Source organism: Eleutherodactylus coqui, chromosome 3 (assembly GCF_035609145.1).
Source record: "Eleutherodactylus coqui strain aEleCoq1 chromosome 3, aEleCoq1.hap1, whole genome shotgun sequence".
In the NCBI taxonomy this organism is placed as follows: Eukaryota; Metazoa; Chordata; class Amphibia; order Anura; family Eleutherodactylidae; genus Eleutherodactylus; species Eleutherodactylus coqui.
Window position 1 is genome coordinate 29,905,541 of NC_089839.1, and position 23,189 is coordinate 29,928,729.

General features: G+C 47.7%; 1 pseudogene; it reads left to right on the plus strand.

Moving 5' to 3' along the window:
• The first annotated feature begins 12,746 nt into the window (after positions 1-12,746).
• Positions 12,747-23,189, plus strand: part of LOC136620113 (zinc finger protein 850-like) — a 95,708-nt pseudogene continuing 85,265 nt past the window's right edge.

Sequence of the window (23,189 nt, forward strand, 5' to 3'; positions counted from 1 at the left end):
GGGTAGCTTTGCAGGCTGGGTTTTTTTAAATATAGGTGTTTGTCCATCTATGTTACAATAAAGCTTTACATTTTATTGAGAATTAATACCAAAGGGTTAATTTTGCTTATGGCAATTCAAATCCGCTCCAACAAGCAAACCCGCTAAACTGTAAGTGCCCACCCTGGGACTCCACCTCCTCCTTTGATCAGGGCGTTTGTCCAAGTGTAATGTCTCACATCATGACATCAGTTAGGAAGGCACCGATTGGGCCGCTAGCGCTGTCGCTTATATACACAGGCTGGCTGCATGTAGTTACTTGTCACCGACAGCAGCCGGCCCTGTATATACTGAAGGACAGAGCGAATGTCCAAACAGGAATCTTCCGGATGTAATAAATGGCCAATTCGTGCCGATTATGTTTCTAGTTTATATATTCTTTGTGATCAGATTCTTTAAAGAAAATAATAAAAATACTTCTTTCCCAGGGCTCGCTCACACGAGGGACCTACTCGCGCAAAAACTCTGTGTTCAAAAAAAATCGCAGCTAACTATGCAAATAATTGCATGAATGGACGATTTTCTTACATTGAGTCCAGAACTTTATTAGCGATATATTACCCATTCACACCATTTGCAGCGGCATGTTGCAGAAAAACTGCGCTGCTGTTCATAATTTCCTCAGTCAGTAGAAATCCTCCTAGTGACTTCTAATGTGTGAAATACTGGCACCTGTCTGAGTGATGGACACAGCTAAACTCCCTCCCCCTGCCTTTTTTTCCAGCTCCCATAGGGGTCCATGGATTTTCCTGCGCTGTGCAAACCAAAGATAGGTCAAGACTAGAGATGAGCGAGCATGCTCGTCCGAGCATTAGCAAACTCGAAAGTACTCGTTACTCGAGCAAGTACCGCGTGGTGTTCGAGAAAATTTCATTCTCTCCTCCCCACATGTTTAGCGGCTTTTTTAGCCAATGAACATGTAGGGGAGGCATTGGCATCTCCTGCTTTGACGTGCCAACCTTGTGCACAACTATAGCAGTGAATGGCTGGCCGGATCAGGTGACCTGTGATCACACGGAGGCTGGATTAGCTGAGGGACAGAGCTGCTGTGAATGAGGGAGAGCGTTAGTGTAGGTTAGAAGGAGCGTTTAGGCAGGGATCCAGTTTCAAAGAACCCAACAGTCCTTTTTATGACTACAACTCCACTTTTATGCATCAGCAGTTTGGCTGCCTGGGTCCAGTAATGCGCACAAAGCATTCACAAGCATTCCGGCTGTATACTGCATACTGTTACCGGTTCTATACAGTATACTGCTAGTGGTGTACAAAGACTATATAGGAACTAACAAAACTCCTCTCACTTTTCATTTTTTTTTAATACAAGAATATACAGATTTTTCTCACTCTATTTTTGGCTTAAAGCATACGCAAAATACCTCGCAGTTTGCGTAGCATTTTGACGCAGTACATTATACAACATGATCAAGACTACGGTAAGGGTCGAGGGAGTGGATGTGGGTGTCCGAATGAGGGTGTGGGCAGAGGCCGAGGTCCTCGGTGGGGTGAAACAGTGCCTGCTGCTGAGGCAAAAGTAGAACGCCATCTATCTACACTCCCTAGCTTCATCTCACAGTTTGCAGGTCCGTGTGGTACACCATTATTAAAACGCAGTCCACTCACGCTAGCCAAGGGACTGGACCTGTGAATCCTCACGTGGATCCTCTTTCTTCGCAGCCTGGTCACTCCAGGAAAAGGAGAGATTCAGAACAGGCATACTCACAGGAACTGTTCTCAGGTCCCTTTCCCGAGTCGCAAACAACAGTTTATGAGCCACCTGAGGAGTTTGTCGTGACTGATGCCCAAAATTTGGACCTTTCACAGTATCAGGGTGGGGACTTCCAAGTAGTGTCTTAAGAGGTATTTGATGATGATGATGAGACACAGTTGTCTGTCAGTGAGGTTGTTAGGGCAGTAAGTCTGAGGGCGGGGCAGACTGAGGATTCAGAGGAAGAGCTGGTGGATGATGAGGTGACTGACCCGACGTGGGTTGGTAAGCCTACTGAAGACAGCGCTTCAGAGGGGGAGGGAATTGCAGCACCAGAACAGGTTGTAGGAGGCAGTGGGGTGGTCAGAGGGAGAAGCAGGGCCAGAACAAGAAATCCCCCAACTGTTCCCCACAGCACCTCCTTGCATCAAGCTCCCATCCAGAGGGCTAGGTGTTTGAGGGTCAGGAGGTTTTTTAATGAGAGAGCAGATGACCGACTGAAAAGTGGTGTGCAACCTGTACCACCCAAGATCATGAGGGAAGCCACCACTACCAGCTTGACCACCACCAGTATGCGCAGGCATATGATAGCTAAGCACCCGATGAGGTGGAACGAAGGCCATTCACCGCCTGCGGGTCACATCACTGCCTCTTCCCCTGTGACACATGCTGGCACTGAGATGCAATTCCCCTCCGAGATCGCAGGCACGAGCATCTCCCGCCCTGCACCCACCCCTTCACCTGCATGGTATTCCACTGCCTCCACCAATGTGTCCCCGCGCATAAGGCACACATTAGAGCACAAGTGCAAATATGTAGCCACCCACCCGCATGCACAATTGCTAAATGTGCATATCTCCAAACTGCTGAGCCTGGATGCTGCCATATAGGCTGGTAAAAACGGAGGCTTTCCGCAACCTCATGGTGGTGGCCGTCACTCGCTACTCGGTCCCCAGTCGCCACTATTTTTCCCAATGTGCCGTCCCTGCCCTACACCAGCACATGTCATGAAATATCAACCGTGCCCTCACCAACGTGGTTACTGAGAAGGTCCACTTAACCACCGAGACGTGGACAAGTGCTGGCGGGCAGGGACATTACACTGATGGCACATTGGGTTAACCTGGTGGAGGCTGGGATCGAGTCTGACCCTGGGTCCGCTCACAAGCTACCCACACCGAGGATTGAGGGTCCTACTTTGGTGTTGGTTTCTCCAGCTTATTATGCCACCTCCTCCAACCCCTCCTCCTCCTCCACCTCTACCTCTCAATTACTGCCATAGGGAAGCGTCAACAGGCCATGCTGAAACTCCGGAGCTTAGGTGACAAGAGGCACATCACGCAAGAGCTGTTACAGGGTTTGATGGAGCAGACAGATCTGTGGCTTTCGCTGCTGAACCTCCAACCAGGTATGGTCGTCTGTGACAATGGGCGTAACCTGGTGGCGGCTCTGCAGTTTGGCAGACTAACACATGTGCCATGCCTGGCCCACATGTTTAATCTGGTGGTTCACTGCTTTCTTAAAAACAACCCCAATTTGTCTGAGCTGCTCAGCAAGGTGCGTCGCGTGTGCGCACATTTCAGAAAGTCCACCACAGATACAGCCACCCTCAGGACACTGCAACAGCACTTGCAGCCGCCTGTTCTCCAACTGTTGTGTGACGATTCCACCAGCTGGAATTCAACTTTGCGCATGTTGGCCAGGGTTTACGAGCAGCGTAGAGCCATTGTTGAATACCAGCTGCAACATGCCTGTCGGAGTGGTAGTCAGCTTCTGCACTTCTTCACAGAGGAGTGAGCATGGATGTCTGAGGAGACTTTGAGGAGTCAACACAAATAGTGAGCAGCGATGCCGCCATTATCAGGATAACCATCCCGCTACTTTGGCTGCTGAGAAGGTGGCTGCTAAGCATTAAGGCCAATGCTGTGTGGATAGAACAGGAGAGGGGGATGACAATACATCGCTTGATAGCCAGAACACCCTCAGGTCTGTTTCTCAGCGGGTATTGGAGGAGGGGGAAGAGACTGCTGCCCTCACTGCAGAGGGCACCCATGCTACTTCCCCCACATCTGTTTAGTGTGTATGGGCTGAAGAGGAGGAGGAGGAGACTGAGAGTCATTCTTCTAGTGAGGACAGCGATGTGTTGCATACTGGGACTCTGGCACATATGGCTGACTTCATGTTAAGCTGCCTTTCCCATGACCCTCGCGTTAGACGCATTCTGGCCAACACGGATTACTGGGTGTTCACCCTTCTCGACCCATGGTATAAGGAGAACCTTTCCACTCTCATTTCCGAAGAGGAAAGGAGTACAAGAGTGATGAAATACCACAAGGCCCTGGTGGAAAAGCTGATACTAAACTTCCCATCTGACAATGCTAATGGTAGAGGATGTAGTTCAGTGGGCCAACTATCAGGGGAGATGAGGGGAACAGGAAGCATGTCCAGCGCAGCAGGGGAACACTCTCCAAGGCCTTTGCCAGTTTTATGGCTCCCCAGCCAGACTGTGTCACCACTCCCCAGTCCAGGCTCAGTAGGAGGGAACAGTGTAAAAAAATGGTGAGGGAGTACATAGCCAACCATACCAATGTCCTCCGTGATCCCTCTGCTCCATACAACTATTGGGTGTCAAAGCTGGACAAGTGGCATAAACTTGCGCTATACGCCTTGGAGGTGCTGGCCTGCCCTGTGCTAGCATGTTATCAGAGAGGGTGTTTAGTGCTGCTGGGGGGGATTATCACAAATAAGCATACCCGCCTGTTAACTGACAGCGCCGACCTGCTTGCACTTATTAAGATGAACAAACCCTGGATTTCTCCAGACTTCTCTTCTCCACCAGTGGAAAGCAGCTTAACATTAAGTATCTTTAAGCTGAAACTGGAGAACCAGGCACCCTCTATCACCCCATAAAAGGGTAGAAGTAGCTTGGTCTATCCTTCTCTGATTTTCCTCCTCCTCCTAAACCAGCATCTCAGCATGCTTAACAGCCAATTCTTCAGAGGGCCAAAAGGCTAGGTAAAAACTATTTTTTTCGCAGGGCTCCCTCTAGTCTCTGTCAAAACAATTTTTTCTGATGGCCGCCTCCAGGTTCTCACCCCCCAATTTTGAGTTCAGCAAACGTGCTGGTTCCAGCTTCATACGCCCACAGAGTCCATAAATGTATCACAGCGCAGTGTCCAGCTATCTGACACCGAGACAGAATGAATTGTTCTGGTTTGGCCACTCTAATTTCTTCATAGTACATGCTGTCTTTCCCTGGAGCACAGGTTAAAAAGCCCCTCGGGGAGAGGCAGGGGCTGTGACAGGCGGTAGCTTGCCTGTTGGTGGACCGCCACCTGGATCCCATTAAGTGAGCTCTATGTTAAAAAAATATTTCAGGGGTTCACCTGCACTCTGGGTAAACAAATCTTTCATGGGTACACCTATACTCTTGGTACACAAATTTTTCAGGGGTTCGCCTATACTCTTGGTAAACAAATGTTTCAGGGGTTCGCCTATACTCTTGGTAAACAAATCTTTCAGGGGTTCACCTATACTCTTGGTAAACAAATACCCTGCACTCTCGCTCAAAAAATCTTTCAGGTTCTCACCTGCAGTCTTGGTAAAACAAAATTCTTCTTTTTAAAATGGGTTGTTTTCATCATTAAAAATGTAGAGGTACTGGTCTCTGAGTCCCCCATATGCTGGCGTTTGTGGCTAATGAAATGCTGCGACAGAGGTGACATGGGATGGCACTTACAATCATGCATTAATTTGTCTGCGATTTGTCAGCTATGAAGCGCAATTTTAAAAGGGTGACACGGTGTACGGAAATGTATGCCAGCGCGGTGTCCATCTTTGGCCACTAATTTCTTTACAGTTCATGCTGTCTTTTACTGGGGCACTGGTTAACAAGCCCCTCGGAAAGAGGCAGGGGCTAGGACAGGTGGTAGCTTGCCTGTCGGTGTACTGCCACCTGAATCCCTTTAAGCAAGTACGAGTTGTCGCTCAACAAATCTTGGTAAACAGATCTTTCAAGGGTGCACCTATACTCTTGGTAATGAAATCCTTTTAGAGGTTCACCTATATTCTTATTAAACAAATCTTTCAGGGATTTACCTGCACTCTGGGTAAAAAAAATCTTTTGTTTTAGAATGGGTTGTTGAATTGTGGAGATGTGTAGAAGTACTGGCATTTGAGTCCCCTTTATGCCCACATCTGTGGCTCATGAAATTTTGTGACGGAGGTGGCATGGGATTGGAATTATGATCATACGTTAATTTATCAGCAATTCTCATTAGCATTGTGGGCTATCGCCCACAATTTCAAAGAGGGTCGCTGCCAGGCCCTGCCAACCCTCTGCAGTGTGTGTCTCCTGTTCCTCCTCATCCAATACGCACTTATAAATAGACATGAGGGTGGTGTGGCTATCAAGCGACTGTGTGGCATGAGGACAGCTGAACGCTGCGCTGGGAAAAATTTCAGTACGCTGTTGGCTACTGAGTAGGCGAAGGGGTGTGCCTTACCCCATCTGGAATGGGACAGCTGGACGCTGCGCTGGGAAATATTTCAGTATGCTGTGAACTATTGAGTAGGCGAAGGGGTGCGCCTTACCCCGTCTGGGATGAGGACAGCTGGACGCTGCGCTGGGAAAAATTTCAGTACACTGTGGACACAGGCTCATGCCTGCGTCCTGGGGAAGGGGGGATTGGACAGCAATACCAGCGTGTAACACAGGAGAAGAGGCAGTGGTGTCACCCGCAGGCGGTGATTGGCCTTCGTTCCACCTAGTGTGGTGCTTAGCTAAGATGTGCCAGCACGTGTGCCTTGCTGATTATGGTCTAGCCCAACTAAATTGTTAGGGGGAGTGAACACCAGGCTCCTGCCCACAATTTGGCTTAATAATGCGACCTGGGAGCCTCAGATACATCCATGCACGCTGCCCCTGCTGTTCCCTATCCATTTCTGTGGTGTTTCCATCCCTTTCTGATGTTTTCAGGTGAATCACACACCCTCCCCTATGCAGAGCATGGGTCACCTTGGAAAATGCTTGAGTCTCCCATTGACTTCAAAGGGGATCTTTACTCAAAATGAGCTCTCGAGCATTACAAAAAGTTTGGTTCAAGTAATGAGCACCCGAGCATCTTGGTGCTCGCTCATCTCTACTTAAGAGGTGTAGTTTCCAAAAGAGAGTAACTTCTCAAGATTTTTTTTTTCCATTTCAGCTGATGGCCAATGCAATTGTTGGCCAGTGCTGTGTAAATCTCCAAATTAGCCCTCAAATCCACACGGTACTCTTTCACCCCTGAACCCTGTTGTATTTTTTCTAGCTAAAAATAAAGGGGTTTGGTGGGCATTTAACCCCTTGCAGTACTGATAACCTATCCCCAGGACAGGTCATCAGCAGCTAATCGGTGGATGTCCACTGTCCTCAGGGACCCTCAGCTATCACCTGATCTTAGTCCTCACACTCATTGCAGCGGGACTGGACAGTGGGGTTTCTTCTTATATCTCGAGTCCTCTGCAAAACTAAAATGGTGGGTGAAAAACATCACAATAAAAAATGCCCCAAAATATGGCCTGTGTTGGAGTCATGTTCCACACTAGCACCACATGTGGAATATATTTTTAAAAACTGCAGAATTGGAAACAAATGTTGAGATTTGTTTTTCTGATAGCTCCTGATGTGTTACAGAAAAAATGGTTTATTATGGAAAACCTGCCAAAAAAAATTACCTCCACTTTCTGTAAAACACGTAAATTGTTAACAAACTTCCTAAGAGACCTTTCAGATGGAAGGGCATTGTTCGTAGAACATATCGCAAATGCAAATTTTTTTCAATTAGTGCGGACTTTGTTTTTAACTGCAGAATGTGTTCTACGGAACGTTTTGCTGAATATCTTGCATTTCATTCTGCCGAATTTAATTGCAGAATTATATCTCCAGTATGTTAGAAATCCGCAACAGCAATTCCTTAAGATGTCCTTAATGCCGAATCAGCAATGTTTTCAGAATTTAATCTTGTGGCTTTGAAGTAAAAACATGCAGATTTTAACAGGTGCGGAGGCCAAGCCCCATAGGGATAACATTGTGATGCAGAAATGTCCACACTCGTGTGAAAGGTCTCTAAATGCCATTTTGAAAGCTTTGAGGCTTGTAGTTTTTAAAATGGGTTAATTTATGAGGATTTCTAATACGAGGGTCGTTCATGAAAGACTTCCCCAGACCCACTTCCCATGGACTTGTCACATCGGTGCCACATAGGGAGACACACTTCTCCCACCTTTTTAAGCAACTGTAAACACCTCGCTTGTAGAAGTCGACAGGTTGCTCCACGTTGTGACTTTTGAAATCAGAGTCTCATCATTTAGAAAATGCTTGCCCTTCAAAAATGAGTTCATTGTTGGAAAGAGGTGGAAGTCCAATGGTGCAAGATCGGGTGAATAACGGGAATGCAGTAGAATTTCCATCTAAGCAACACGTGAGTTCTGAACTGGGGTATTGTCTTACAGAAGGCGAATACCTTTGGTGAGCATGTCACGTGTCTTCGTTCTGATGGCCTCCCACAATTTCCGCAGCAGTGAAGCATAGTATGCCCCTGTAATCGTGGTACCCTTTGCTAGGAAATCCATCAAGACTACTTTGTGCTGGTACCAAAAAACTGTGAGCATAATCTTGCCTTCTTTGGAGGCAGTGAGTCCACATACTTTCATTGCATCGACTGGACTCTAATCTCCGAAGGGGAAATTAAAAATTAAAAACAATATCAGAAAATGTCCGTTACTTACTGACTGAGGAGTGCATATAGATGCATCCTCTCACCATGCAGGTAGCTCACTACCAAATGGAGGAGCCAATAACACCTGTACAGGACACCGATATAACAACCAGTCACACTGCCTCTTGATAATGAGGGGGGTGGATGCTTGGTGTACACTCCCACACATAGTGGATACAGGGTGCCAGACCATTTTGATATATGTAGTTCACCATGCATTTTGGTAGTCAGCTACCTGCATGGTGAGAGGAGGATGCATCTATATGCACTCCTCACTCAGTAAGTAACGGCCATTTTCTGTGATTGGACTCTAATCTCCGGATCATAGTGATGGACCCAGCTTTCATCCTTTGTGATCAGTCTGTTGAAAAAGTCCTCTTGGTTTCCATGTCACATCGTTAAAAGAGCCTGGGAGCATTTGACTCCTTCCTGCTTTTGGAAAGGTGTGAGCAGCCAGGGAATACAGGAAGTGGATACCTTATGCATAAGAAGATGGTCTTGGATGATTTTTTCCATGGACCCCACACTAATCTTGCCTTTCTGGTTCCGAATGCTTGCGCAGCGATTTTCCAAAGGGGTGGCCTCCACTTGCCGGATGTGTGTTCATCGGTAGTGGAGTGGGGTCACCCTGGAATTGGAGCTATTTCCATCAAAGTCCGACCACATTTGAATTGACTATGCCAGTCTTTGACTACGTCATATCATGGGGAATCCTCCCCATAAACCTCTTTTATCTCATCGACCATCTCCCTTGCTGTGCGGCCTTCCAAGTAAAGGAACTTGATGACTGCTCTGTATTCCACTGGTCCATTATCAGGCCTCGCACGGCTTCAGCACCATTATCAGTTCAGAGTTGCAAATTGGCACGTGACCTATAGAGACTTCTATCATTACACATGTGCAGTTTCAGCATCCTGTGATAAATAGGGTCAGGGGAAATCTTTAACCCCTTAATGCCACAGGGCCTAACTGTACGTCCTGGCTCCCTGGTACTTAACACAAAAGGATGTACAGTTATGCCCAGTGGATAGTGCAAGTTCAGAAGAGATCCCGTACTATCTGGCAGCTGGAGACGGTTGTCACTGATAGCCGACTTCCTGCTGCAACAGCGGGGGTGCATCAGGACAGCAAACCCCGCTGTTATCCGTATACACGCCACAATCTTATCTGGATTGCAGCATGTAAAGGAATCACAAAGGGAGCATGCACCCTCTGTGCTGTCTTTGGACCCCTGCGATGTAATCATGGAGGCCCGACGGGTTGCCATGGAAACAGGATGCCAGATATAGGCGTCCTGTTTTGCCAGTGCCTATAATCGCTAATACAGGCGATAAGGCATTGCAGGACAGAAGTCCTGCAATGCTTTTGCAGGGCCCGAGGAGTGGGCCCTCAGCCTAGGGGATAGTGGGGTACAGTTTGGGCCTTGTCACGGGGCTCTACCATCTACCACCCTAAGGGTAGCACAGTGACCCATCAAAGAAACTGAGGACAGGCTATTGAAAGGGTAACCCAGCTGTGGTTTACCTCCAGTTCTTGTCACGTGTGATGCCACTGTTCCGTTCTCTGCTGTTAATCCCGACGATGTCAATAAAGAGTCCACACACACAGAATTAACGATTTAAGGCAGAACTGGGAGGGTTGCTAAAGCCTATTTACTTGTAGAACAACTTGGAAACAATCCATAACAATTTCTATCCACCGTTAGGACACTAGTGCGGAAGAATTAGTGGTGTGACAGGGAGGAATCACAGAATGACAGACGAATCCACACGCCAAGTTATCTGTGGAGTTCTGTTTGCAGCCACTCTCCTTCTCTCTCTCCAGCTCTCTACCAGTACACACGCTCAAAGCTAGGCACTCAGGGCTGCACGGTGGGCTCTCACATACTTGCAGTTCTCCAAGTCTTTAGCATAGAGCCCTGGGTAGAGTGTGCCGAGGACATACACATCGCATTCATTTAGCCTCTTCCATCTTCACTGCACCCAGACTGAAGGTGTCTGTGTGCAGGCAGGCTCCTCTCTTGCCAACTCCAAGAAGACTCACCTATAGACAGTAAAAGCTCCTCTCATGCACCTTGCAAACACATATATAAAACAAGGTCCCGTGACATATAACAAGATACATTTTCCAGCCATAACCCAGACAGTAACCCATTCAGTGCTGCAGCTATGCAATACACATCAAACTCACTCACATAGAAGACACTGACTTTACATAGGCACAAGACATACATAGATCACTCAGAAACGTCTAGAAACTACTGCACACTAAATTCTGTACACCACACTTTATCATAGCAGCTATGGTACAAATCCCCAACAGGGATATAAAAAGTGTAAAAAGAAATGAAAAATAGTGAAAATAAAATGTAAAGGAAACAAAATGTTTTTTAAAAAACCCTATTTGTGTTTTTCCCCCAAGACCCGAGGGACTTTCGGGATTTCCCCAAATCAAGGAGAGTCAGCGAAACTATGGGGGATTTCCCCATAGAACAGAGAGATGGAACTGGACGAAGGGTTAATCCCCCATTGCTCCGCTCTCTGTCCCTTGCTATGAGGAAATCCCCCATAGGTCCGTTCACTCTTTATGCTCTGGGGAGATTCCCCCATAACTCAGCTAAGTTTCCTTGATATGGGGATATCCCGAGGGATATCTCCATAGTGGAGAGTGAGTGAATGGGGCTATAGGAATTCTCTGTGAGAATCCCTATAGTAAACAGTAGGGGCGTGAGCGTGTCTAGAGGGTGATTCGTCTAGCCCAGCCCCTCTTCCCATGCTCTCGAGGGAAGCCCTGTAACCCCATCCCCTCTCTCTCCCTGCAATAGGGAAATCCCTTGCGGAGAGAGGTGAGGGGTGTCCCCTACTGCCCCCCGTTGCTTGGTAATTGCCCAGCAGGGGGCAGGAGGAATACCCCTCTGCTGACAGCAGGACACTTAAAGGGTGCTTCTGGCCAGCACCTTTTAAATGTCCTGCTGTAAGCAGCAGGGAAGCTATTCCATCGGTAGGAGTTGCCATTAACTCCTGCTCCCATAGGAGTCAATGGAAGCTCCTGCCCATCATGCACCGAAGATAGTGCAGGTTCAATCTTTCTTAGTGTCACGGGAGAGGACCCCTCTAACTACATTATTAAATACAATTTAAAAACTTTGAATATGGTTTTTGGGACCAGTAGCAAAAGACCAACAAACATGTATCAAGTGAGGCTGAGGCAAAAAAGTTGCATCACCCACGTGCATATATGCTAGCAGTAGGCTATGTACTATCCTGAGCACCTACAAAAAAGGTGCTGACAATAGCCTACAGAACGCTCCCCTTTCACCTACGTAAAAGAGGCGGTGATCAATATATATATGTCTCCACCTCTCTAAAAGTACAAAATCCCTGCCAGGTAGAAAACGGCAATGTGGGAGGATAATACTCAGCAATCATATATAGAGATTACATGACTCATCATAGGTGTGAGGTGTTGCAATGCTAAAATAGGGGCATTGGAGGTCTGGTAGATAACCCCCTTTGTTTAGGAATGTTCAGGACTGGGTATACCGACAAAAGTGTGGGGTCAGCATATAACATGACCTAAAGCCGTTTAGCCCCTAGTCTGAGAAGCCAACTCCAAATGGAGATAAGGAAAAAGTTTGAGTGGTGAATCGAATTCTGGTTCCAACTCAACATGGATATTGGATTCAGTGAGTTGGACCAGCAAGTCGGTTCGCTGGAGGTTCAGATATGGCTACAAAATTTAGTTCATGTTCAAATATCGGTTCAGTTTGTGGTTCTACGCGTTTCGTCACGAGAGCGACTCATCAGGAACCCATGAGAAAAAAATCAAACCTTTGGAAAGTTTTACAGATGGCTCAAAAGGAGGATGTTTGGAGCACTGGTTGTCTAAACATGAAAAGCAACATTTGTGTGCCTCCAGAACAACTGTAAAAAAGGAGAGCAGTATGGAGGAGCTGAAATAAAGTAAAGCCCTCAGAGATGAGAGTGCTACAAAAATACTCAAATTAACCCCAGTGAACAATCTCACCAAGGCTAGGAAAAATTCCCCATCCCCATGAAAATAACAAACAAGGACACAGATATAGTCTCCAGCCTTAGTGGTAGACGGGAGATGCTGGATCCTACTGGGGTAAAGGACCTGTGATGATGTCATGACCATGTGACCAGTCACGTGTGTAGGAGGAGTTTCTTGAAGTTCTCTCCTGATGAGGTCAGCAGGTAGCAGAGCCGTGTGCGCTGCATGAGTCTGTGCATTGGGCTGTATGACGGTCAGTCCAGGTCAGTTAGAGGTAACCGTCCGTGTGTCCGTACTGCGGCGGCTGCATTTATCTCCTGCCGTTAGTTGCGCCTCGGATACCAGTTTGTCAGATGTGGAATGAATCGCATATTGGAGAAATAGATAAAATCCCGGTTCTTCATGGCTGATCTTTGCTGCGGATGTTTTGCTGTGATGGTCCGGAGGTATTTTGGTCCTCCAGCTGCACCGTAGTTATTGCAGACAATGTGCAGAACTGATATTAGTTGCAGTTCCATCACTGGTGGTTACAGTTCTTGGATGCGGTGTATTATTAGGGGAGAGTACCGTATATATATGTGTGTATATGTGTGTGTATATGTATGTGTATATATATATATATATATATATATATATATATATATATACATATATATATATCTATCTTTCTATATATCTATATATACACACATATATATATATATACGCTAATATATATATATATATATATATATATATATATATATATATATATATATATATATAAAAGCCGAGTTCTTCAGCACATTTTTTTTATGTTGAAAAAGCCCCCCTCAACTTATACTAGAGTGAGGTAAAAAGAAAAAAAAAAAGGCAATACTCACCTCCCAGATGGCATCTGTTCCCAGCGCGATGGTCTCCCCGGCGGTGGAGCAAGCTGCTTGAGAATTCTCCCCGCTGTCATCTCCCTGCCGGCTTTGAATTCCCCCGCTGTTAGCAATGTGTAAGTAATGTCTGTGATTGGATGGAGCACCAGCCAATCACCGCCGGCGCTTCATTATCCATAGCCATTCAGTGAATGACATCACTGAATGGCTGTGATAGGTTTATCGAGTGCCGGGTGTGATACGGGGCTCCCATGTACACTGCCTGTCTAATGTTGTGTACTGGCTGATATACCCGGCTTAGTCTGAGTTAATTTGAAACCGGTGTTTACGTGTTGTTCGCACAGAAAATGTTATGAAGTCAAGGTTATTTTAGAGGAACCGAGGAATAAAATATGTATACATATAGAGAAGCTTTAGATTCTACTCGGCTGCATGTGCCACCCTTCCCACTCTCCTCACTTAGGACCTAAAAAATGCTTGCACCAAATTTCACGCTTGTACGACATGGGGAAGTTACATCACATAGTGGTGCACTTACTTTTGCAATTTGTATTGAATAATCGAGTTGTGCCCCCTTTGCTTTTCCTATTTAGGACCTAGAGAATGGTTGTGCCAAATTTCATGTTTGTATGACACTGGAAATTTAAGAGAATTTGGTTAGGTACATTACATAGGGGTGCCAATACTTTTGCACTTAGCATTAAATAATCGAGTTGGGACCCATTTAATTTTCCAATTTAGGACGTAAAGAATGGTCTCGCCAAATATCGTGTTGCTACAACAACGGAAAGTTAGAGAATTAGATTAGGTACATTACACAGGGGTGCCAATACTTTTGCACTTAGCATTGAGTAATCAAATTGTGACTCCTTTATTTTTACTATTTAGGATGTAAAGAATGCTCGTGCCAAATTTCACGCTTGTACGACATCGGAAGTTACATTACATAGGGGTGCACTTACTTTTGCAATTAGCATTGAATAATCGAGTTATGACCCCTTTACTTTTCCTATTTGCGACCTAAAGAATGCTCGGGATAAATTTCAAGTTTGTACAACACCGGGAAGTTAGAGAATTAGATTAGGTACGTTACATAGGGGTGCCAATATTTTTGCACTTAGCATTGAATAATCGAGTTGTGACCCCTTTAATTTTCCTATTTAGTATGTAAAGAATGGTCTTGCCAAATTTTATGTTGGTACAACAACGAGAAGTTAGAGAATTAGTGGCAAGTCAGTCAGTCCTGCTGGTACACATTACACATCTTTGTCTCCATCAGTCAGTGAGTCTGACATACTTTATATTTAGAGATGAGCGAGCACCAAAATGCTCGGGTGCTCGTTACTCGGGACGAAATTATCGCGATGCTCGAGGGTTCGTGTCGAGTAACGAACCCCATTGAAGTCAATGGGCGACCCGAGCATTTTTGTATATCGCCGATGCTCGCTAAGGTTTTCATTTGTGAAAATCTGGGCAATTCAAGAAAGTGATGGGAACGACACAGAAACGGATAGGGTAGGCGAGGGGCTACATGTTGGGCTGCATCTCAAGTTCCCAGGTCCCACTATTAAGCCACAATAGCGGCAAGAGTGGGCCCCCTCCCCCCTCCCAACAACTTTTACATCTGAAAAGCCCTCATTAGCAATGCATACCTTAGCTAAGCACCACACTACCTCCAGCAAAGCACAATCACTGCCTGCATGACACTCCGCTGCCACTTCTCCTGGGTTACATGCTGCCCAACCCCCCCGCACGACCCAGTGTCCACAGCGCACACCAAAGTGTCCCTGCGCAGCCTTCAGCTGCACTCATGCCACACCACCCTCATGTCTATTTATAAGTGCGTCTGCCATGAGGAGGAACCGCAGGCACACACTGCAGAGGGTTAGCACGGCCAGGCAGCGACCCTCTTTAAAAGAGGCGGGGTGATAGCCCACAATGCTGTACAGAAGCCATGAGAAATATAATCCTGTGCCACCGCCATCAGGAGCTGCACACGTGGGCATAGCAATGGGAAACCTATGTGCCACACACTATTCATTCTGTCAAGGTGTCTGCATGCCCCAGTCAGACCGCGGTTTTTTATAAATAGTCACAGGCAGGTACAACTCCGCAATGGGAATTCCGTGTGCACCCACAGCATCGGTGGCTCCCTGGAACCCACCGGCTGTACATAAATGTATCTCATTGCAGTGCCCATCACAGCTGAGGTAACGTCCTATTAAATGCAGGTGGTCTTCGGCCCACACTGCATGCCCCAGTCAGACTGGGGTTCTTTAGAAGTGTACACATGGAGTTACAACTCCGTGTGGACCGACAGCATAGGTGGGTGCCAGGAAGCCACCGGCGGTACATAACTATATCCCATTGCAGTGCCCATCACAGCTGAGGTAACGTCCGATTAAATGCAGGTGGGCTTCGGCCCACACTGCATGCCCCAGTCAGACTGGGGTTCTTTAGAAGTGGACACATGCAGTTACAACTCCCTGTGGACCCACAGCATGGGTGGGTGCCAGGAAGCTACCGGCGGTACATAAATATATCCCATTGCATTGCCCATCACAGCTGATGTAACGTCAGCTTTAATGCAGGTGGGCAAAAAATTAATTGGATTACACTGTAGGCGAGGGCCCCAAAAAATTGGTGTACCAACAGTACTAATGTACCTCAGAAAAATTGCCCATGCCCAACCAAGAGGGCAGGTGAAACCCATTAATCGCTTTGGTTAATGTGGCTTAATTGGTAACTAGGCCTGGAGGCAGCCCAGTAAAAATAAAAATTGGTTGAGGTGAAAGTTTCAACGCTTTAATGAGCATTGAAACGTATAAAAATTGTTTACAAAAATTATATGACTGAGCCTTGTGGGCCTAAGAAAAATTGCCCGTTTGGCGTGATTACGTGAGGTTTCAGGAGGAGGAGCAGGAGGGGGAGGATGAATAGAATACACAGATTGATGAAGCAAAAAGGTCCCCGTTTTTGATGGTGATAGAGAACGATGCTTCCATCCGCGGGTGCAGCCTACGTATTGCTTAGGTATCGCTGCTGTCCGCTGGTGGAGAAGAGAAGTCTGGGGAAATCCAGGCTTTGTTCATCTAGATGAATGTAAGCCTGTCGGCACTGTCGGTTGACAGGCGGGTACGCTTAACCGTGATGATTCCCCCAGCCGCACTAAACACACTCTCGACACCCAGTAGTTGTAGGGGGCAGAGGCGTCACCGAGGACGGTCGTGCGATCGGCTACGTACTCCCTCACCATCCTTTTACAGTGCTCCCGCCAACTCAGCCTTGACTGGGGAGCGGTGACACAGTCTTGCTGGGGAGCCATAAAGCTGGCAAAGGCCTTGGAGAATGTTCCCCTGCCTGTGCTGTACATGCTGCCTGATCTCTGCGCCTCTCCTGCTACCTGGCCCTCGGAACTGCACCTTCTGCCACTAGCGCTGTCGGATGGGAATGTTACCATCAGTTTGTCCGCCAGGGTCCTGTGGTATAGCATCACTCTCGAACCCCTTTCCTCTTCGGGTATGAGAGTGGAAAGGTTCTCCTTATGCCGTGGGTCGAGCAGTGTGTACACCCAGTAATCCGTAGTGGCCAGAATGCGTGTAACGCGAGGGTCTCGAGAAAGGCATCCTAACCTGAAGTCCGCCATGTGTGCCAGGGTACCTGTACGCAACACATGGCTGTCCTCACTAGGAAGATCACTTTCAGGATCCTCCTCCTCCTCCTCCTCCGGCCATACACGCTGAAAGGATGACAGGCAAGCAGCATGGGTACCCTCAGCAGTGGGCCAAGCTGTCTCTTCCCCCTCCTCCTCATGCTCCTCCCCCTCCTCCTCAACGCGCTGAGATATAGTTATTAGGGTGCTCTGACTATCCAGCGACATACTGTCTTCCCCCGCCTCCGTTTCCAAGCGCAAAGCGTCTGCCTTTATGCTTTGCAGGGAACTTCTCAAGAGGCATAGCAGAGGAATGGTGATGCTAATGATTGCAGCATCCCCGCTCACCATCTGGGTAGACTCCTCAAAGTTTCCAAGGACCTGGCAGATGGCTGCCAACCAGGCCCACTCTTCTGTAAAGAATTGAGGAGGCTCACTCCCACTACGCCGCCGATGTTGGAGTTGGTATTCCACTATAGCTCTACGCTGCTCATAGAGTCTGGCCAACATGTGGAGCGTAGAGTTCCACCATTTGGGCACGTCGCACAGCAGTCGGTGCACTGGCAGATTAAACCGATGTTGCAGGGTCCGCAGGGTGGCAGCGTCCGTCTTGGACTTGCGGAAATGTGCGCAGAGCCGGCGCACCTTTCCGAGCAGGTATGACAAGTGTGGGTAGCTTTTCAGAAAGCGCTGAACCACCAAATTAAAGACATGGGCCAGGCATGGCACGTGCGTGAGGCTGCCGAGCTGCAGAGCCGCCACCAGGTTACGGCCGTTGTCACACACGACCATGCCTGGCTGGAGGCTCAGCGGCGAAAGCCAGCGGTCGGTCTGCTCTGTCAGACCCTGCAGCAGTTCGTGGGCCGTGTGCCTCTTATCGCCTAAGCTGAGTAGTTTCAGCACGGCCTGCTGACGCTTGCCCACCGCTGTGCTGCCACACCGCGCGACACCGACTGCTGGCGATGTGCTGCTGCTGACACATCTTGATTGCGAGACAGAGGTTGCGTTGGACGAGGAGGAGGGTGGTTTAGTGGAGGAAGCATACACCGCCGCAGATACCAGCACCGAGCTGGGGCCCGCAATTCTGGGGGTGGGTAGGACGTGAGCAGTCCCAGGCTCTGACTCTGTCCCAGCCTCCACTAAATTCACCCAATGTGCCGTCAGGGAGATATAGTGGCCCTGCCCGCCTGTGTTTGTCCACGTGTCCGTTGTTAAGTAGACCTTGGCAGTAACCGCGTTGGTGAGGGCGCGTACAATGTTGCGGGAGACGTGGTCGTGCAGGGCTGGGACGGCACATCGGGAAAAGTAGTGGCGACTGGGAACCGAGTAGCGCGGGGCCGCCGCCGCCATCATGCTTTTGAAAGCCTCCGTTTCCACAAGCCTATACGGCAGCATCTCCAGGCTGATCAATTTGGCTATGTGCACGTTTAACGCTTGAGCGTGCGGGTGCGTGGCGGCGTACTTGCGCTCAAACAGTTGTGCTAGCGACGTCTGGACGCTGTGCTGAGAGACATTGCTGGATGGGGCCGAGGACAGCGGAGGTGAGGGTGTGGGTGCAGGCCGGTAGGCACTCGAGCCTGTGTCCTCAGAGGGGGGTTGGATCTCAGTGGCAGGTTGGGGCACAGGGGGAGAGGCAGTGGTGCAAACCGGAGGTGGTGAACGGCCTTCGTCCCACCTTGTGGGGTGCTTGGCCATCATATGCCTGCGCATGCTGGTGGTGGTGGCTCCCCAGCTGATCTTGGCGCGACAAAGGTTGCACACCACTGTTCGTCGGTCGTCAGGCGTCTGTGAAAAACTGCCACACCTTAGAGCACCTTGGCCTCTGCATGGTGGCATGGCGCGAGGGGGCGCTTTGGAAAACAGTTGGTGGATTATTCGGTCTGGCCCTGCATCTACCCCTGGCCACCGCACTGGCTCGGCCTGTGCCCACACCCTGACTTGGGCCTCCGCGTCCTCGCCCGCGTCCACGTCCTCTAGGCCTACCCCTACCCCTCAGCATGCTGTATTACCAGTAGTGCAGAAACAGAACGCTGTAATTAAATGTGCCGCTTATTGGCCTGTGGTTGGAGGCTGACTTCGCTTACGGAACGCACAGCAGGGGCAGGAAAGAATTTTGCGCAAGCCTGCTGTAACACTTAGCTGGCTGCGTATGAATTAGGACAACTACCCCCAGCAGAGACCCAGTACACTTGTGGACAGGAATACAGCGGTGATGTAAGAGGCAACACAGAGGCAGGAAAGAATTTTGCGCAAGCCTGCTGTAACACTTAGCTGGCTGCGTATGAATTAGGACAACTACCCCCAGCAGAGACCCAGTACACTGAGGACGGTCACAGGCAGCCCAAATAGATTTTTTTCCCAAATGTTTTTGGAAAGGCCCACTGCCTATATACACTAAATATGTCTTCTGTCCCTGCCTCACCACTACTGGCCCTGGACAATGTAAAATTACTGCAGGACGCAATGCTCTGCACGGCCGATATGCAAAAAAAAAAAAAGTGCAACACTGCAAAAAGCAGCCTCCACACTACTGCACACGGTTAGATGTGGCCCTAAGAAGGACCGTTGGGGTTCTTGAAGCCTAAAATAACTCCTAACGCTCTCCCTATAGCAGCTCCAGCACCAGCAGCACTGTCCCTGAACTATGTCAGAATGCATCTGTGGCGAGCCGCGGGAGGGGCCGATTTAGGTACTCGGGTGACACTTGATCTCGCCAGCCACTCACTGCAGGGGGGTGGTATAGGGCTTGAACGTCGCAGGGGGAAGTTGTAATGCCTTCCCTGTCTTTCTATTGGCCAGAAAAGCGCGCTAACGTCTCAGAGATGAAAGTGAAAGTAACTCGAACATCGCGTGGTACTCGTCTCGAGTAACGAGCATCTCGAACACGCTAATACTCGAACGAGTATCAAGCTCGGACGAGTACGTTCGCTCATCTCTAGTTATATTATATATATGTATGTATTTATGGTTACACGGCTGCTCCGCCCCATATACTGCCGGCTGCAATGTTCTGTATGTTCTGACTTCTTTCAGTCATTTCTAGCCAGAACTTTTTCCAAATATCTGTGAATACTTATAGGGGATTTCCAGACAGCACGAGCTGTCAGTGCCAAGATACACCGGCACTCAGAACTGCAGGCGGAGCTCTAATTGAAATTAGTGAGACCTGTGCTTGCAGTTACAAGCGCTTCCACTCCGACCCCATTGTATCCCGGCTCTGACCGACAGTGCTGTCTGGACAACCCCCTCTGCAGTGTATTCTGTGTGTCCCTGTACTCGCTATATACCAGGGGGACAATGGACTAATATGTTATATTAAGGTCAGTAATTCGTAAATAAGACATCTCCATTGTATGCTGCCACTAATCCTTTATAATCCCCTCATAGTGAGACACTTCATGGAAGATGTTCTTGTCTCCCTCAGGTTCCTTAGGTACAGGCCCCTCCAGATAAAGACAATGGTCCTTTCCATCAATGACCCACCAAGGATGGAGAAGGACAGAGACCACATGGCTGCCCGGATATTAGACCTCACCCTGGAGATCATCTATTGGATAACTGGGAAGGTGAGAGCTTTATATGTCAATCTTATTAAACTACCAATGACCACTTGTCAGTGAGTATGTGAGTGGTGTTGATGCTCCGCCCCCTGGTGATGTCATTGCTCCACCCTTGGTGATTTCATCGAATGTCCTCTAACATATATAAAACACAGAGTCTGACCAACAGAAGAACAACAAAGTTATGGCTCTTGAAAAGGGGAGAACAAAAATAACAAAATGAGAATACAACCAAGCTGTTATTATCTCAAACACAACTGAACGGTCCTGACAGAAGGCACCGACCTATCGCCACCACAGAAATCCGGTGGGCTGAAGGACCTGCAGAGACGTCACTGTTGTGGGAGGAGCCATTGTGCAGTTTGGTAGAAAGCATTCTATACTGATAAGCCGACAGCAGCTACTACCAGGACCTGTGATGATATTACTGTCATGTGACCACCTGTGTGGGTGAAGTCAGGAATCACATGAGTCATCACTGTATCCAGGAGTCTGGTGATGTGTGTAAATCAGGATGTAGTAGAGCTGTTTGTGGGATGTGTGTGGATCATAATGGATGTACCATGTAGCAGAGCTGTGTGTGTGTAATATGCTATATATGAAATAAGATGGATGTGGTAGAACTGTGTGTAATGTGTGGGAATCGAGATGCATGTACTAGTGCCATGCGTGTAATGTGTGGGGATCATAATGCATGTACCATGTAGAAGAGTTGTGTGTGAATCAGAATGTAGCAAAGCTATGTGTCTTATGTGCTGTGTGTGTATGATGTGTGGGGTCAGTATGGATGTAGTAGAGCTGTGTGTGTGTAATATGTGGGAATCAAGATGGATGTAGTAGAACTGTGTGTGGAATGTAGTAGAGCTGTGTGTATAAAGTGTGTGAATCAGGATGGATGTAGTAGAGCTGTGTGTATGTGATGTGTTGGGATCATAATGGATGTACCATGTAGCACAACTGTATGGCGCATTGCACCACCAGAAACACTGGTACTATAATTTCCTAATAATTACTAGTCGCTATTAATAAACAGGGGAATGACTGGAAAGGTGAAGGATTGTTAGCCTCCATGTAGTGATCAGTGTTTCACCATACACAGGATTACACAGTAGTAAAGAAGTCATCTGGTGAGTGTGTGACTCCCCATGTGTCAGGAGGACAGAGCCGGACCCAGAGCCCCATCACCGAGCTTTCACCTCTTTCACCCATACATAAGCAGAACATCCTGGAACTGACCCAAAGGATCACTGAGCTGCTGACCGGAGAGGTGAGGACTGCTGGGAATGGGGGACATTATATAATAACGCCAAGGGAGGAGTCTGGAGGATGACGGTATATTGTGTGTGTCAGGTTCCTATAAGGTGTCAGGACGTCACTGTCTATTTCTCCATGGAGGAGTGGGAGTATTTAGAAGGACACAAGGATCTGTACAAGGATGTCATGATGGAGGATCAGCAACCCCTCACATCACCGGGTAGGAAGAGACCTCCCTTTATTGTTGAGGACAGTTTTGATGGTCGGCTAGTCTCGCTATCACCTGATCATCAGATATATAATGTATTCAGTCTCTGGTTATTTCCTATAGATGGATCCAGTCAGAGAAATCCACCAGAGAGATGTCCCAGTCCTCTATATTCCCAGGATTGTCCAGAGGAAGAGGAACATGTCCCACTGGATCATCAGGTAGATAAAGCTGAGAATTCTGTACATCCTCTACAGACAGATGTAATGGAGCTTTCTACTACCCAAGTGCAATGTTTTACATTTTTACTTTTGAAACAACATTCGGTTTTAATGCACGTGATAATGAAATGTGCAGTGATGCATTTTTTTTGCAAAACACAATGCAAGCAAAGAAAAAAATTTGTAGATTTACAAGTGTGATATCGGTTGGAGCTTTTCGGACTGATATTGCACTCACCCGTGTAAATAGAGCCTCAAACTGATAATCATGTTGGTGATTGTAGTTTCACGCCTATTAGCTGCCTCTGTTTGTCCGACGGCTCAACAGCTCAAATGTTATTTTGCTTCCATAGTGTTGTCAGTAAAAGTCCTGATCCTTCGATCCTCAAGTAACCTTCTCTATATCGAGAGGTTCAGCACCGACCATCAGCTCCTCTGCCATTGAAAAAGAAAAGGGTTCTACAGGTAGTTGGGATGTCACAGACTACAGGGGGCGCACTAGGAGAAGAACTTCCAACACATTAATGAGCAATTTGGTTTCCTTCATCAGGAGTCCCTGAAGAAGAGGAACAAATTCTGCAGAAACACATTGGGTCTTTTTGTTCCGATGTGTTTCATCAGGTTTTTGTAGAGAAAGTGATTTCTGGCCGTTGGGATAATTACTGTTACTGACAACACCATGGGGGCAGACAGAAACATGTAAGCTGCTTCACGGGCCGCTCTGTCAGACAAACCATGGCGATTAGTATGTGAGGAGCTACAATCACCAACTTGATCAGTTTCTGTCTGTTGGAGCTCCAGAGTCTTTTTGTGGTAAATTAGAGCTCAGTTTTGTATCTTCTGACAAACTATTTAGGACAACTGATTTATTGGCAGCGACATATTTAAGAGAGCGCAAGCCATGCTGTTTAA